Genomic DNA, 17,293 nt, shown 5'->3' with positions numbered 1-17,293 from the left:
CACAACACAATGCCACATATGTCTCAAGTTTTGAGGGAGCATGCAATTGGCATGCTGACTGCAGGAATGTCCACCAGAACTGTTGCCATAGAAGTGAATGTTCATTTCTCTACCAACGTCGTTTTAGAGAATTTGGCAGTACGTCCAACCGGCCTCACAACCGCAGACCATGTGTAACCATGCCAGCCCAGGACCACATCCGGCTTCTCCACCTGTGGGATCATCTGAGACCAGCCAGTTGTGCAAACTGTGGGTTTGCACAACCGAATAACTTCTACACAAACTGTCAGAAACCGTCTCAGGGAAGCTCATCTGAGTGCTCGTCATCCTCACCAGGGTCTTGACCTGACAGCAGTTCGGCGTTGTAACCGACTTCAGTGGGCAAATGCTCACCTTCGACAGCCACTGGCACGCTGGAGAAGTGTGGTCTTCACAGATGAATCCCAGTTTCAACTGTACCAGGCAGATGGCGTTGTGTGGGCGAGCAGTTTGCTGATGTCAACGTTGTGAACAGTGTGCCCCATGGTGGCGGTAAGGTTATGGTATGGGCAGGCATAAGCTACGAACAACGAACACAATTGCATTTATCGATGGCAATTTGAATGCACAGAGATATCGTGACGAGATCCTGAGGCCCATTGTCGTGCTAATCATCCGCTGCCATCACTTCATGTTTCAGCATGATAATGCACGGCCCTATGTCACAAGGATCTGTAAACAGCTCCTGGAAGCTGAAAATGGCCTGGCCTGCATACTCACCAGACATGTCACCTATTGAACATGTTTGGGATGCTCTGGATCGACGTGTACGACAGGGTGTTCCAGTTCCCGCCAATATTACATTTACATTTTATCCAGCAACTTCGCACAGCCATTGAAAAGGAGTGGGACAACGTTTCACAGGCCACAATCAATAGCCTGATCAACTCTATGCGAAGAAGATGTGTCACGCTGCATGGGCCAAATGGTGGTCACACCAGATACTGACTGGTTTTCTGATCCACACCCCTACCTTTATTTAAGGTATCTGTGACCAACAGATGCATATCTGTATTCCCAGTCATGTGAAATAGATTAGGGCCTAATTCATTTATTTCAATTGATTGATTTCCTTATATGAACTGTAACTCGTTAAAATCGTTGAAATTGTTGCATGTTGTATTTACATTTTTGCTCAGTGTACAACCCCCAGCAGGAGGGGAGCTAGAGCAGGGGTATTCAACCAGGGGGTCCGCGGTACTGCAGGGGTCCGCAAACAAAGATTATTAAAAATACATATTTTTTTAGTTCAATGTTTTTTATGAATATCGCAAAAGAATGAACTAATTTTGAATTACATACCTACTGTAGAAAAGAGGAGACTATCTTCATTCTAATGATTTATCAAGTCCTAATATAAAGCAAATTACACTCATTGGAGCCAATTTCACTCACTGATGTATCTGACATAGGCTTTGAAAAAGCACCTGCGAATAGGCTACCAGTGCGGCAAGTGCCACTGGCTGCTGGTAAGCTTTCTTGATTTGGACATTAATTTTTTTCCAACACATGGCTAACTTTTGTTTAACCAGTGAAAATGTGTTTGGAGTTAACGTTTTAGCTAATAGGCTGTTAGACTTCCTCTTCCAATTATAATGTGGGGAGGTCAAAATAAGGCACGACACCCAAATGTTTTCCCCTTAATCATATCACAATCAACTTTTACCAGTTGAATGTGGACACAAATATATATTTTTGTATTAAAATGTTTCGGAAATATTGTATAAACATATGTAAATTAGGTGATATATAATAAATCTTTCAGAACACTCGATGAATTCAGCCAAAATATTTTGGTTTCATTTTGTTAAGGCACTCCGGGACCGGATTTATACATAGCAGATTTTGGATAAATATGTTTCATCTTTTTTGTTTACAACGTAAACAATTCCCTATGTATAAGTCTGGAGAGTACGTCTAAGGATAACCACACATAGTTTGGTGAATGAAGATGTTTCTATGGCTGAGAAAAAATAGTTTGGGAAGAGTCTGACTTTCGGGAAATGGCAGTTAAAGACAAGTACCCGTAAAACTTAAAATTAATTGCCTGGGTGTTTATTTGTTTCATTCACTGAAAACAACTGACACTTATTAAAGACAGGCTTCTATATGAGCCAGGCGTCTATTTCCTTCATACACACAGGTTTAGCGCCATAAAATGTTGAAACTATTACCACACAATGATCATACTTGAGTAAAAGGCTGCCTAAGTATGGTTCCCAATCAGAGAAAACAAGCAACAGCTGATACTCGTTGCCTCTGATTGAGAACCACCCCGGCCAACACAGAAACACAAGAGCTAGATAATAAACCTAAAACACAAAACACATAGAAACAACACACCCTGGCTCAACATAACAGAGTCCCAGAGCCAGGGCGTGACAGTGTTGAACGCTGAGCTGTAGTCAATGAACAGCATTCTCACATAGGTGTTCTTCTTGTCCAGGTGGGAGAGGGCAGTGTGGAGTGCATTAGAGATGTCCTTTATCTTCTTTTTCACAATATTTACGGTACTCACTGAAGTACACTTTTTTTTTTACAGCATTTAAACTACCCAACGCCAAACACCTATTTAGACCCAATCACCATCTCTTCAAAAGTAAGTTACTACATTTGGTGGAGTTTGTAACATTATCTATGAAATGTGCTTTTACATGACGTGTGATTCATTGACCTTTGACATTTTGGATGTATGATCATTTTAAAGTAGTTACAATTCAATAAATGTTGATGATGGTAGTATGATAAACTAACGAAAATAGACATTTTCATCAACATTTTGACATTTACATTTGTACTTTTAGAAAATAATAATATTAAGGGACCAAAAAATAGCCACATTGATAAGTAGATGCAAAAATTTCATTTTAGCCTTTGGTGCCTGGCATTAAAATGTTGATTACTTCTTTCTCCTTTCCATTATCATTCACCTGAAGACAAGACAAGTTTATTTGTATTTTTTTAAAATAATGTATGATGGGGGTCCCTGGGTCGCCGGTATGCCTTGGAGGTCGTCCCTGGGCAAGAAAGGGTTTAAGACTCTGAGCTAGAGAAAGACGGAGAAATATAAGAGAGAGCAGAGTGCAAGGGACGCACACAATGGAGAAAAAAGCCCCTCCACCCCAGCATCCACTTGGCCACCCTACAAGAGACAAGACAAAGCATCGCCCCTCCCCTCCACTCCCCTCTATGTTGCCCTCACGTCCTCCCTGTGCCGCCGCCGCACTCTGCTGCCGCAGTCAGCCCAATAGCTGGGATATGACTTGCCCATTTGATGTAGTTCTTCAAAGACCTTATTTGACTGCAGCTCTCTCTCTCGCTTACATGCTTTTGAGTCTGAAAAATCGGTCACAAAAACCTCACACTACAGAGAAGGACCCTCACACTACACACTACACACTGCACTCAAAGGCCAGGGGTTTGGACATTCTTCTCCTGCCGGGGGGTGGGGGGGGGTGGGGGTAGGCTAACAGCTAACTGGTAATTGCAGCGCATTGAAGCTCCATTGTATCATCATTTAGCATTAGCCATATTTAACTGAGATGATGACCCAAAATAATAGGCAGTAATGTGTGCTAGAGTGTACAATACTCTGAACTGGCATATAGTATTAAGGGGTTAATGAGTAAAAGGCACTGCGAATAATGTGCCACAAGTTATGTTAAAGTCCAATACCTCTAGGTCTCTGCCACACACACACAAACAGGTTTTTGCATGCACACACACACATGCTAAAAGTCATATTAAAAGGCTAATAACTCTGTCTCACACACACAGCAGATAACCTTCTTAAATCTACACTCACTTCAGCCCCGTAATATACTGCCTGTTCAACATGACAAGAATTCAATATATCAGCTGTAGTTTTGATAAGCCACTTCGTTCTGTGAGCTGCACGCCAGACGGAGGAGGGGAGCGAGGAGATAGAGGAGCACAACAAACAAGCCTGTTGATGCATTCCAGTGTGAAAAACAAACAGGATGCCCAAGTTCCTATAATGACGGTAGTATTGTCAGGATCCCAGAATTTTGACTTCAATACCAGGTTTAGTTTCACAAAACGATACCACAGCAAAAATGGCATATTAGCCAAAGTCACAGAATGGCACTTGAACATGTTTTCATAGAGCCATATATGCATTAATGAATCAATTTAACTTATCTAAGTACATAACAACAATGGTAATCATTTATTTGAATGGTAAATCTCTATTATTAAACTGGGTAAATCAAGATGTAGCATAGGTCTATTCACATTACAGGTGAATGCATATTCAATAGGAGTGTGTGCATGCATAGAGTTATTGATCTTGTTTTGGCTGATTTCATGAGGCTACAGATGACAATCTATTTCCATTCCGTTTGGGACTTAATTTATTGTACTGATCAACAACATTTGGATAGAAGTAGCTTATTTTATAGTAATGACATCAAGGCAAGAGGGGGGTGGCCAGTTGGAGCATGGTCAGATCGCTGAGGCAATAGATCATCTTTGGGAAAGATGTGAGAGAGACCGAATAGGTGAATGAATAACTTTTTTGTATGGTTTGCATATTATTACAAACAACAAAGTACTAGGGTAGTGAATTGATGTTAACTAACAAAGGTTAGCCTACAATAGCTAGAAGCTACCGGTATATTCTTGCATTGTAAAGTCTGCAGGCTAACAATGCGTAAGTGGAGCAGGCATGGTGCGTGCTATAATAAGGGGTCAGCTGCACTGATATAGACCGGCTTGATATGTGAGACACATTTGACAGAAGCACCAAAAGTAACAACAAAAATTGATTTAATCCATTTTGAACTCATGTTATAACCCAACAAAATGTGGAATAAGTCAAGGGGTATGAATACTTTCTGAAGGCACAGTATTAACCTGACAGAGACAGGGGGAGGAATAGGAGGGAGGGAGAGCACTCTGAGGATGATGGGGAGAGGGGAGGATGAAACACAGCTCTCTCATAAATGGGTTGTCGGAATAAATAATTGTATCCTCCAATTGCTATACACTACCGGTCAAACGTTTTAGAACACCTACTCATTCAAGGGTTTTTCTTTATTTTTTACTATTTTCTACATTGGGAACTCCTTGTTGGAAAATAATTCCAGGTGAAGCTGGTTGAGAGAATGCCAAGAGTGTGCAAAGCTGTCATCAAGGCAAAGGTTGGCCACTTTGAAGAATCTCAAATATAAAATATATTTTGATTTGTTTAACACTTTTTTGGTTACTACATGATTCCATGTGTTATTTCATAGTTTTGTTGTCTTCACTATTCTACAATGTAGAAAATAGTAAAAAATAAAGCAAACCCCTGGAATGAGTAGGTGTGTCCAAACTTTTGACTGGTACTGTACATGAAATTAGACTATTTCAAAATAACTAATTGGCTCAAAGGGGGGGGGGTCCCTTGAGGCCCGGCTTTTCTAGTGTTAATGGCCAGACTAATTAATGGCTTGTTACTAATTATTAATTACTAGTTAATGGCCATTCTGCCAGACATATGTTTTTAGGAGAGAGACTAGAGTCGGTAGCTAGACAAAGCCATATGTATGCGATAAGCTAGCTGATGAGTGTGGTTAGAGTTAGACAAATCTCATTCCCAGGGCACTTCCGCCCAAATGTGCCAAGTCTGGTGGACCAACCCGTCAAACTTTGCCTTCGTTCGCCAATACAGAGAGCTGGGGGAATCTCCCTGCGACAATAGAACTAGCTTAATCTACCAACCAATCATCTCCCACAAAACCTTCCCCCTAACCTTCCCCTATATGCTAGCACACCACAAGCACAGAGCCACATCTTGCAGTTGTGTGATTCACAAAAATTCAAACTGCAATATTAAATTTTTAGGGTGATCCGACCAAATTCACATATAAATGTGTGTTATAGATATGTCTTTGAGCGGTTGATATACCAGGTTTACAGTGGCTTGCGAAAGTATTCACCCCCCTTTGGCATTTTTCCTATTTTGTTGCCTTACAACCTGGAATTAAAATTGATTTTCTGGGGGTTTGTATCATTTGATTTACACAACATGCCTACCACTTTGAAGATGCAATTTTTTTTTGTGTGTGAAACAAACAAGAAATAAGACAAAAAAACGGAAAACTTGAGCATTCATAACTATTCACCCCCCCCAAAGTCAATCCTTTGTAGAGCCACCTTTTGCAGCGATTACAGCTGCAAGTCTCTTGGGGGTATGTCTCTATAAGCTTGGCACATCTAGCCACTGGGATTTTTGCCCATTCTTCAAGGCAAAACTGCTCCAGCTCCTTCAAGTTGAATGGGTTCCGCTGGTCTACAGCAATCTTTAAGTCATACCACAGATTCTCAATTGGATTGAGGTCTGGGCTTTGACTAGGCCATTCCAAGACATTTAAATGTTTCCCCTTAAACCACTCGAGTGTTGCTTTAGCAGTATGCTTAGGGTCATTGTCCTGCTGGAAGGTGAAACTCAGTCCCAGTCTCTGGAAGACTGAAACAGGTTTCCCTCAATAATTTCCCTGTATTTAGCGCCATCCATCATTCCTTAAATTCTAACCAGTTTCCCAGTCCCTGCCGATGAAAAAATGATGCTGCCACCACCATGCTTCACTGTGGGGATGGTGTTCTCGGGGTGATTGGGATTGCGCCGGACATAGCGTTTTCCTTGATGGCCAAAAAGCTACATTTTAGTCTCATCTGACCAGAGTACCTTCTTCCATATGTTTGGGGAGTCTCCCACATGCCTTTTGGCGAACACCAAACGCGTTTGCTTATTTTTTTCTTTAAGCAATGGCTTTTTTTCTGGTCACTAATCCATAAAGCCCAGCTCTGTGGAGTGTACGGCTTAAAGTGGCCCTATGGACAGATACTCCAATCTCCGCTGTGGAGCTTTGCAGCTCCTTCAGGGTTATCTTTGGTCTCCTTGTTGCCTCTCTCATTAATGCCCCCCTTGCCTGGTCTGTGGGTTTTGGTGGGCGGCCCTCTCTTGGCAGGTTTGTTGTGGTACCATATTCTTTCAATTTTTTAATAATGGATTTAATGGTGCTCCGTGGGATGTTCAAAGTTTCTGATATTTGTTTATAACCCAACCCTGATCTGTACTTCTCCCCAACCTGTCCCTGACCTGTTCTGAGAGCGCCTTGGTCTTCATGGTGCCGCTTGCTTGGTGGTGCCCCTTGCTTAATGGTGTTGCAGACTCTGGCGCCTTTCTGAACAGGTGTATATATAATTAGGTCATGTGACACTTGGATTGCACACAGGTGGAATTATGTGACTTCTGAAGGTAATGGGTTGCACCACTTTTCCGTTATTTATTTATTATAATTTTTTGAAACAAGTAATGTTTTTCATTTCACTACACCAATTTGGACTATTTTGTGTATGTCCATTATATGAAATCCAAATAAAAATCAATTTAAATTACAGGTTGTAATGCAACAAAATAGGAAAAACGCCAAGGGGGATGAATAATTTTGCAAGGCACTGTAAATGCGCAGAGGATTAAGGTAAACACTGTGTCGCTGGCACCTCCACGCTGGGAGAGAGAAAACAAATTAACACCAGGTCTCACCGTGCTCCACCGCCGCTTTAGAACTCGGTCGCCAGGCCGAGCGCAAGCACGCCGCCTGAGTAACGTACAATCTGTCGGCTAATGGGACTGAGGAGGGGAGAGCGATGGCAGGAGGAGGGGAGAGGAAGGAATGAAGAGACGGCAAAAGGAGGAGGAAGTTTGCTTTCGTTTCAAGTTCCTCTTGCCTCTCCTTCGGCCCAGGGGCTTTGGAGTCAGAGGCTTCTTCCCAGAGCTCTATAAGACAGCCAGGGATACATCAGTCTTCTACGCCCCTAACATCTTAACTACCTCCTAACTAGCACTGGCCATCACAAAAGTGCAGCCAGAGTAAAACTGTCGACTTTGAGTTGTAGTCCGCCCTGCAACTAGCATCAGGGCTTAGGTGTCTGGGAATGCTTTACTCCACATAAGGCTGGTAGAGAAAAAAACAACTACCCTACAGACTACAGCTTCAAATAACATCCGTACAATCTGCTCCTTTTTCTTGGAATGTCTTTGTGATTTGTCTTCTATGGAAGACCATGAAAGGGAACATTCTGTATTGATTCTGAGGTTATTATCTATTGTGGGGACTGTCTGCTTTATGAGGACTGTAGCTCCTCTTCAAACTTCCAATTCTATTACAGGTTGGAGAGAGGCTAACTGAGATTTACATGGTCTCCCATTCGGAACCAGACTTCGGAAGTGGGTGCCACTAGTTTGCTTGAACCACAAATACAGTATCCAGCTTTACTTTGCAATTGGATTCCTGTCAAAGGCGCCAAGGCTTTCGACTCTGTCAACCACCACATTCTTATTGGCAGACTAAATAACCTTGGTTTCTCTAATGACTGCCTCGCCTGGTTCACGAACTACTTCTCAGATAGAGTTCAATCTGTCAAATCGGAGGGCCTGTTGTCTGGACCTCTGGCCGTCTCTATGGGGGTGCCACAGGGTTCAATTCTCGGGCCGACTCTATTCTCTGTGTATATCAATGATGTCGCTCTTGCTGCTGGTGACGCTCGGATCCACCTCTATGCGGACATTTTGTATACATCTGGCCCTTCATTGGACACTGTGTTAACAAACCTCCAAACGAGCTTCAACGCCATACAACACTCCTTCCGTAGCCTCCAACTGCTCTTAAACACTAGTAAAACTAAATGCATGCTCTTCAACCAAACGCTGCTTGCCCCCGCCCACCTGACTAGAATCACTACTCTCGGCGGGTCTGACCTAGAGTATGTGGACAACTACAAATATCTAGGTGTCTGGTTAGACTGTAAACTCTCCTTCCAGACTCACATTAAGCATCTCCAATCAAAAGTTAGATCTAGAATTGGCTTCCTATTTCGCAACAAAGCCTCCTTCACTCATGCTGCCAAACATGCCCTCGTAAAACTGACTATCCTACCGATCCTTGACTTCGGCGATGTCATTTACAAAATAGCCTCCAACACTCTACTTAGCAAATTGGATGTAGTCTATCACAGTGCCATCCGTTTTGTCACCAAAGCCCCATATACTACCCACCATTGTGACCTGTACGCTCTTGTTGGCTGGCCCTCACTACATATTCGTCGCCAAACCCACTGGCTTAAGGTCATCTATAAATCACTGCTAGGCAAATCCCCGTCTTATCTTAGCTCACTGGTCACCATAGCAACACCCACCCGTAGTCTGCGCTCCAGCAGGTATCTCTCACTGGTCATCCCCAAAGCCAACATCTCATTTGGCCGCCATTCCTTCCAGTTCTCTGCTGCCAATTACTGGAACAAACTGCAAAAATCTCTGAAGCTGGAGACTTATCTCCCTCACTAACTTTAAGCGTCAGTTGTCAGAGCAGCTTACCGATCACTGCACCTGTATACAGCCTTTCTGAAATTAGCCCACCCAACTACCTCATCCCCATATTGTTATTTATTTTGCTAATTTGCACCCCAGTATCTCTATTTGCACATCATCTTTTGCACATCTATCATTCCAGTGTTAATACGAAATTGTAACTATTTTGCACTATGGCCTATTTATTGCCTTACCTCCATAACTTACTACATTCGCACACACTGTATATATATTTTCTGTTGTATTTTTGACTTTATGTTTTGTTTACCCCATATGTAACTCTGTGTTGTTGTTTTTATCACACTGCTTTGCTTTATCTTGGCCAGGTCGCAGTTGTAAATGAGAACTTGTTCTCAACTGGCTTACCTGGTTAAATAAAGGTTAAATAAAAAAATGAAAATAACATGGTTTTAACAGTCAATAAGAGGGAACAATCACAACACATTGATTTGCACATTAACACTATGCTGCTTCCTCGGTTCGACTCTAGCAAAGATAGACAGATGGACAGACAGAGTTCCCTTTGGACTGACTGCCTTGGTTATACCAACTGTGGAGTGAGATTGAGGAGGTGGGTTAAGGAGGTGAGTTAGGAAAGATAAGTGAGGTACGGCCAGAGTCAGACACACAGAGTACTGAGGCAGACTTTCTTCATCGCTGGAGGGAGTGAAGCGGTGTCTGTTGGCGCTGGAGAGATAAGACAGGGAGGCCTTTCAAACAGCCAGTCAGGCATGCTGTCCTCTAGTTACCCACAGAGAGACAGAGGGATAGAGGGAAGTGAGGGAGATGAGGGGAAGGGAAGGGGGGAAGGAGGGAGACGGGAGAGGGAAGGGAGAAAACATAGCAGCAATAGCTAGGTTTCCATCCAATTGAGGACAGTTTTTCAGATTAATATTCTCAAACCTGCATAAAGAAAATGTGCACATTTTTCCACCAGTGGTGTTTCTCCACCAAATGGACTTGTTGCGGATAAAAATCAGTGCGTAATGAGGTAGTGCACATAAAAGGTACTTTATTGCTTACATTTTCATGTATCGAATAAAAATCTAAAGTTCAATGTGTTTCCATCGCATTTTCAACTCTACCGATAGTTTTATCACAAAAACTGTTACATTAATTGGCATATTGGCACGTACACTCTAGCCAAGAGCTCACCCGCTTCACAGATACAGTGCGGGTAGGCCAGCTTACATGATGACATTATTATCGATGGGTTGGCTGTTTTGCAACAAAACCGACACGTGCACAACTATGGGGAAAAACAGACAAGGTTGGGTTAGATTGTTGACAACATGTAAACTATACTGAACAAAAATACAAACGCAACATACAACAATTTAAACGATTTTACTCAGTTACAGTTCATATAAGGAAATCAGTGAATTGAAATAAATTCATTAGGCCCTAATCTATGGATTTCACATGACTGGACAGAGCACAGTCATGGGTGGGCCTGGGAGGGCATAGGCCCACCCACATGGGAGCCAGGCCCACCCACTGGGGAGCTAGGCCCAGCCAATCAGAATGAGTTTTTTTTCCAGAAAAGGGCTTTATTACAGACAGAAATACTGCTCAGTTTCATCAGTTGTCCGGGTGGCTGGTCTCAGACAATCCCGCAGGTGAAGAAGCCGGATGTGGAGGTCCTGGGCTGGCGTGGTTACACGTGGTCTGCGGTTGTGAGGCCGGTTCTACGTACTGCCAAATTCTCTAAAACGACGTTGGAGGCGGCTTATGGTAGAGAAATTAACATTCAATTTTCTGGCAACAGCTCTGGTGGACATTCATGCAGTCAGCATGTCAATTGCATGCTCCCTCAAAACTTGAAACAACTGTGGCATTGTGTTGGTGAGAAAACTGCATATTTTAGAGTGGTCTTTTATTGTCCACAGCACAAGGTGCATCTGTGTAATGAACATGCTGTTTAATCAGCTTCTTGATATGCCACACCTGTCAGGTGGATGGATTATCTTGGTAAAGGAGAAATGCTCACTAACAGGGATGTAAACGGATTTGTGCACAAATTTGATAGAAATAAGCTTTTTGTGCATATGGATAATTTCTGGGGTCATTTATTTCAGCTCATGAAACATGGGACCAACACTTTGCATGTTGTGTTTATATTTTTCTTCGGTATATATTTAGTCTCCAATGTTTATTGAAAACAATTACATTTGCACAATGAGCACGTTGTCTCTCAAATACATAGTTACAGTTGTTGGTTAGCTATCTAGCGAATTTTAGCATTGACATATTAGCATTGACATGAAATCAGTCAAAACACCTCAAAACAAGACATGGTATCAAGAACAAGATGAAACTACCTGAAACGAGTCACTTTCGATTCCCCACATGGCAATTTCTTGTCATGCATGGTTGGTGGCTATCTGGCCATCCAGAATCACAACAACTTCTTCCCTATTTAAGCGTGCACATCGTTTTCGTGACGTTGTCAGCTAACCCATCTATAGATAAGAGCGAGACTATTTTTACTTGTCAAACGGCAGCCAAGCATCAATAATCATGAAACCAGAATAAGACCCTCAACATTTATTGGAAACGAGCATCGAGCTCATCACTGTGCACTTTTACCGCCCTGTGAAGATTTTATCTGTAGCCTAGCCTAATAAACTGCATGCTTTCCTGAGTCAAAATGGAAGGACCACACATGTCATCGCGTGACTCCCAAGTTTACTTCGATATGTTGGTTGTTATATCAATATTTATAAAGGTATTTCCACCACCATTTCTCGCATAATGAATATTACAGACACAAAAAGATCCCACCTTGTCTAGAGTATTTTGTTTTGTCGACATTTGGAAGTTTACCAACACATGTGCTGTTTCCATCAGGCTGTCATTCCTTTTTTTATCCCACATGTACTTTACTTGCATCAAAATGTTGGATGGAAACCTGCTGAGAGAGAGAGAGAGAGAGAGAGAGAGAGAGAGAATGGTAAGAGATGGAGAGAGAAATATACAGTGAAGGGGAGAAGGGGGAGAGAGAGGAAAAGAGAAAGAGGAAGGATAGAGAGAATGGGAAGGTGATGGAAAGAGGGGAGAGGTCAAAATAAATACAGCGGGGGTATGAAAGAGGAGAGGGAGAGAAAGAATGAGAGTGAGTCTAGTCTATCAACGGAGCGTGAGGCAGGGCATGCTCCCAGGCCTCTCTATACACACACAATCGATCTTCCCCATCGATCTGGGCTCTCCAAAATAAGTTCTGAGGCATGGGCGCTTGCTGAGCTTCCATCTCCTCCCCACCGCAGCACTCCGCATAGGTTGGGAGATCGAGTGTTTACCCCTCTCTCTCTGTCGGCGCCAAGTTCAATATTAGGAGAGATGACATAGCTCGAGCTCTCCCGGCCGCCTCTCAAACACACACTGCCCCCAATTTCTCTTCATGTTCTGCTGAACCGTAACCCTGGTTAAGTGCCGGCTGCCTTCTGTCCCCTCCTCCCTCTTCTTTCTGTCGCTTTTCTCTCTACTTTTCCCTAAAAACTGCAGTTATCTCATGCTTCAGGGCCAATTTCAATAGATTTAAACAGAGCGGAGCACACTGTGTTTTTAATTCAAATGATATCAGGCCATTATCAGCACGCTGGACCATTGAACTAACCCATAGAAATGTGACCCCACTCCCAAATTACCCATTTTATATCAATTTTATAAAGAGGGAATTAATGAAAAGAGCTGCTTAGGCTCGGATGTCCATAAAGGCCAGTGCTGGCTGAGTTATGTGCATAATATTATTAGAGTACAAAAACCCACCAAACTGGTCCGATGTAGTGGCCATACATTGACTTATCTGGAGTGGCTAGAGGCACGATCCAGGCCGTTATCTTACAGTGCAGTACATTACAACTTTAATCTGGTACTACATTATCCATGGCGAAAAAATATATGGTCCCACTTTAAAGTGCTTATGACGACTTTACGAGAGCCCTATGAAGCCTTTATAAGTTGTGGTTTGTTTAAAGTGTGAAAAATATGAAGAAATACAATAAAACCTATACTTAACCAATAAGGCCTGAGGAATAGTTAGTTAAGGCCTGCTAAATAGTTGGTTAAATAGTTAACCAATAGCTACTCGGAATATCTGCATTGACCCTTTTAGCACTAGTCTTTTGACTCATCACCTACGCAGCTGTTACTGTTTATTATCTATCCCGTTACCTAATCACTATATGTAAAGTAGGTATAGAAAGTCACCACCCCTTTTCAAAATGTTCAACTTTTCTTGCCTTACAGCCTGAAATGAAAACTTTATTTACACTCCTACTCTGAGACACTTTGTGGATATGGGCTCTGTATACCGTAGTCCTCACTGGTACTAATAAATACAGAAGCAGGTTTTCTTATTTTCGTGATAAGCAGCATCGTCACTAAATTTCCCGATGCAGATCTTGTTCATCAGGAGGAAGTTGCGCCCCACAGGCCACCGCTGCCCTTTGCCCAGAACTCCTCTGTGCTCCCAGCGAGTGAGTCTGGATAATGATGGGCCTTTTGATGGCTGTGTATGGCCTGTTCCTCTAGATACTGTAATTAAATCAAATAAAATCTATTGGTCACATACACATGGTTAGCAGATGTTATTGCGAGTGTAGCGAAATGCTTGTGCTTCTAGTTCCGACAGTGCAGCAATATCTAGCAAGTAATATCTAACAGTTCTTCAACAAAAACCTAATAACCACAAATCTAAGTAAAGGAATGGAATAAGAATATATAAATATATGGATGAGCAATGTCATTTTCAGAGAGGCATAGGCTAAGATGCAATAGATAGTATAGAACACAGTATATACATATGAGATGGGTAATGCAAGATATGGAAACATAATTAAAGTGGCATTATTAAAGTGACTAGTGTTCAATTTATTAAAGTGGCCAGTGATTTTCAAGTCTGTATGTAGGCAGCAGCCTCTCTGTGCTAGTGATGGCTGTTTAACAGACTGATGGCCTTGAGATAGAAGCTGTTTTTCAGTCTCTCGGTCCCAGCTTTGATGCACCTGTACTGACCTTGCCTTCAGGATGATAGCAGGGTGAACAGGCAGTGGCTTGGGTAGTAGTTGTCCTTGATTATCTTTTTGGCCTTCCTGTGACATCGGGTGCTATAGATGTCCTGGAGGGCAGGTAGTTTGCCCCCGGTGATGCATTGTGCAGACCGCACCACCCTCTGGAGAGCCCTGCGGTTGTGGGCGGTGCAGTTGCCGTACCAGGCGGTGATACAGCCCGACAGGATGCTCTCAATTGTGCATTGCCAAATTTCTTCAGCCTCCTGAGGTTGAAGAGACACTGTTGCGCCTTCTTCACCACACTGTCTGTGTGGGTGGACCATTTCAGTTTGTCAGTGATATGTATGCCGAGGAACTTAAAACTTTCCACATTCTCCACTGCTGTCCAGTCAATGTGGATAGGGGGGTACTCCCTCTGCTGTTTCCTGAAGTCCACGATCATCTCCTTGTTGTGTTTTTTACTTTGAGTGACACCACACTCCGAGAGCCCTCACCTCCTCCCTGTAGGCTGTCTCATTGCTTGTGGTAATCAAGCCTACTACTGTTGTGTCATCTGAAAACTTGATGATTGAGTTGGAGGCGTGCATGGCTACGCAGTCATTGGTGAACAGGGAGTACAGGAGGGGGCTGAGCACACACCCATGTGGGGCCCCAGTGTTGAGGATCAGCGAAGTGGAGATGTTTCCTACCTTCACCACCTGGGGGCGGGCCCGTCATTAAGTCCAGGACCCAGTTGCACAGGGCGGGGTTCAGACCTAGGGCCTCAAGCTTGATGATGAGCTTGGATGGTACTATGGTGTTGAATGCTGAGCTGTAGTCAATGAACAGCATTCTTACATAGGTATTCCTCTTGTCCATATGGGATAGGGAAGTGTGCAGTGTGATGGCGATTGCATCGTCTATGGACCTATTGGGGCGGTATGCAAATTGAGGTGGGTCTATGGTTCAGGTAAGGTGGAGGTGATATGATCCTTGACTCTCAAAGCACTTCATAATGACAGAAGTGAGTGCTACGGGGCGATAGTCATTTAGTTCAGTTACCTTTGCATTCTTGGGTACAGGAACAATGGTGGCCATCTTGAAGCATGTGGGGACAGTAGACTGGGATAGGGAGAGATTGAATATGTCCGTAAACACACCAGCCAGATGGTCTGCGCATGCTCTGAGGACATGGCTAGGAATGGCGTCTGGGCCGGCAGCCTTGCGAGGGTTAACACATTTAAATGTCTTACTCACGTCGGCCATGGAGAAGGAGAGCCCACAGTCCTTGGTAGCTGGCCGCGTCGGTGGCACTGTGTTATCCTCAAAGCGGGCAAAGAACTTGTTTAGCTTGTCTGGCAGCAAGACGTCGGTGTCCGCGAAGTGGCTGGTTTTCCTATTGTGGTCTGTGATTGTCTGTAAACCCTGCCACATACGTCTCATGTCTGAGCCATTGAATTGCGACTCCACTTTGTATCGATATTGACGTTTTGCATGTTTGATTGCCTTGCGGAGGGAACGACCACTCCGTTTGTATTCTGCCATATTCCCCGTCACCTTGCCATGGTTAAATGCCATCTAATTACCTCTCTCTCTCCCTTCTCTCTCTCTTTATCCATCTCTCTCTTTCTTTATCCATCTCTCTGTTTCTCCACCTCTCTCTTCCCTCCCCCTTCCCTTACCTCCCTCCCTCTCTCTCTCTCTCCCTCCCTCTCCCTTCCATCCCTCTCTCTCCCTCCCCTCCTTCCCTCTTTCTCTCCCTCCCCTCCCTCCCTCTTTCTCTCCCTCCCCTCCCTCCCTTTCTCTCCCTTCCCTCCCCCTTTCTCTCCCTTCCCTCCCCCTTTCTCTCACTTCCCTCCTCTCTCCCTCCCTCTCTCTCTTTCTCGCTCTCTAATTCTGTTCCTGTTTCCTTCCCTCTATCTGGCAAGCCCTTTAGTCACACAAGACCTGCTATTAGCCAGCCCCAGCCAGCACAGCAATCAGCTGATGGATTAGCATTGTAGCGACTGCATAGAGAAAAAAACCATGACACAAAGACCAATGTAGCGTATTGTTTTGTGCTTTCAGCCCTGCGAACAACTAGCGGAGTGGCTGGTGCTGCTATGCTAACAAGTGGTGGTTACAATGAGACACATAGGCTTCAATGGAGACTACTCTTATTATATGTTGGCTCTGGACCATGAGAGACAGACACAGCGTGCGTCGAGGTGTTTTGTCATCTGGTGGCTGGTATAACCTGTGATAGAAGATGCTCCATTTCAAACACATACTAGTGTTTCTAATAGGCCTCTGGCACGTTTCTTCAAATCCTGTCATAATACTGTATCTATGTGATGACATAATAGTTCCTTTACACGCGGAGGTACAGAACATGCCACTGTACTGTAGCGTAATGCTAGCAGGACTCATTCTAAAGGTATGAAAGAGCACAAAAGACTGCAATGGACTCAATAGTAGCTAGCATGATGCTAGCTGAGTCACTATACAATTCATCAGGGTACAGCTCTACACAGCACAACACTGACTGAAACAGACTGAATAGTAGCATAATGCTAGCTAGGACTCTCCATACATAAGGGACCAGGTACAGTAGTAGTAGACAACACTGAATAAAACAGACTGAACAATTGCTAGCGTGATGCTAGATAGCTGGACTCACCGTACTGTAAATACACAACACTGACCAGGAGTAACTAATGGGACGCCAACGGACGGAAACAGACTGAATAGCACAGTGCCCTCAGAAAGTATTCATACCCCTTGACTTATTCCACATTTTGTTGTGTGACAGCCTGAATTCAAAATGGATTACCCATCTACACACAATACACCGTAATGACAAAGTGAAAACATGTTTTTAGAAACATTTGCAAATTTAATGAAAATT

At 43.4% G+C, this 17,293-nt stretch overlaps 1 protein-coding gene across 3 annotated transcripts in view; it reads right to left on the bottom strand.

Annotated features, from left to right (window-relative positions):
* The window catches only part of LOC121545981 (agrin-like), a 405,148-nt gene that overhangs the window by 142,667 nt on the left and 245,188 nt on the right, over positions 1-17,293 (bottom strand). The window lies entirely within an intron of this gene.

This window comes from Coregonus clupeaformis, chromosome 30 (genome assembly GCF_020615455.1).
Source record: "Coregonus clupeaformis isolate EN_2021a chromosome 30, ASM2061545v1, whole genome shotgun sequence".
Taxonomy (NCBI): Eukaryota; Metazoa; Chordata; class Actinopteri; order Salmoniformes; family Salmonidae; genus Coregonus; species Coregonus clupeaformis.
Note: the sequence above shows the minus strand (reverse complement) of the source record. Positions and strands in the feature narration are given on the sequence as shown.